Source organism: Austrofundulus limnaeus, unplaced genomic scaffold (genome assembly GCF_001266775.1).
Source record: "Austrofundulus limnaeus strain Quisiro unplaced genomic scaffold, Austrofundulus_limnaeus-1.0 Scaffold1103, whole genome shotgun sequence".
Classification (NCBI taxonomy): Eukaryota; Metazoa; Chordata; class Actinopteri; order Cyprinodontiformes; family Rivulidae; genus Austrofundulus; species Austrofundulus limnaeus.
The window spans coordinates 114,216-115,543 of NW_013953505.1; positions in this window are offsets into that span (position 1 = coordinate 114,216).

A 1,328-nucleotide genomic window follows, 5' to 3' on the forward strand; every position below is an offset into this window, starting at 1 on the left:
TAATGGTAGAGTTCAGCTGGTGTCTTGGCTTTCTATGACTTTGTACACCTCCCTTTCTTCATGTGTTCAATTCTTTTTCCCTGTGCCATTCCACATTATTACAAATAACTTCATTTCTGGACATTTATGGTTTGATTTCTTTGTATGTATGAATCACTTGGGTTGTTACCGACATCTGGTGAAAATTTCATGTCATTAGCACCTCTAGTAATATATGTACTGAGAAAAATGGTGACGTGTTCAATACTTATTTTACCCACTGTATGTCCATAATGCTCATGTGGTCCTCATGAAAATGAGTTTGACCTCCCTGGTCTTGGCATGTAGATCAATTATATGTTGTGCTTCATATGTTAACATTTTGATACTTAACTACACATTAATTTTTTTTATCAACCTTTATTTAACCAGGCAAGTCTCTTTTGCATGGGAGGCCTGGGCCTGATGACAAAGTTTTTTGATCTGTGGGATAAGTACCCAGAGGAAACCCACACAAACTCRACACAGAAACACCCCAGATCCAAACTGGGGATCAAACCCAAGACCTTACTGTGAGGCAACAGTACTAACCACTGATCCATGATCCACTTGATCATGCTGCCAAGTAACTTAAAAGGGTCCATTGACAACTTTTCAGCAGATCGTGTTAAACAGAATTACACGTTTTAACCTTTGAAAACCCTTAAACCCGTGATAGACAGGAGGACAGGATGGAAAAACACCAGGATATACAACAACAGTTAAACGTGTAAAAAGGACAGATTGTGACACTTACAGCCAAGTTTGAGGGCCATGGTTCTATCTGAGTGGGTTGGTCAGCTTGATTTGACATCAGCTACTGCTGCTCATTGATTGGTTCATTGACCGGGTGATTATGGCACACAGAWGAGAGTAACCTTACATGAATCATTTACAATGACTAACATTGTTTTCACTCAAGTTTAACTGAACAACAGCGGTGAGCTACTTAACAACAACAACAAGTTAACTTTAGCTAGCAGTAGCTTACCATTCATACTGCTGGAAAATCCATTACGTTGAGTTTAGTGTAGTTTATTTTTGTTGAGTCAGGCCTTATAATGCAAAAAGGCCAATAGTGGCCTCTGGCTTCAAAGGTGCACATTTCCCAAAAAAGGATGCCCCCACTCCACACACTCATAATCCTGGCTATGGGACTGATGAACACTCACACAGACAATAGGCTCAGCTGGATCAAAAAGGAAAATCCTATTATTACATACCAGGGGTCAAATTTTAAAGGATTGCATGGAAACCATACTAAAAGTGAACCTACGGCCAAAAGGCGGAAATGGCGTACGCCAAAAAAA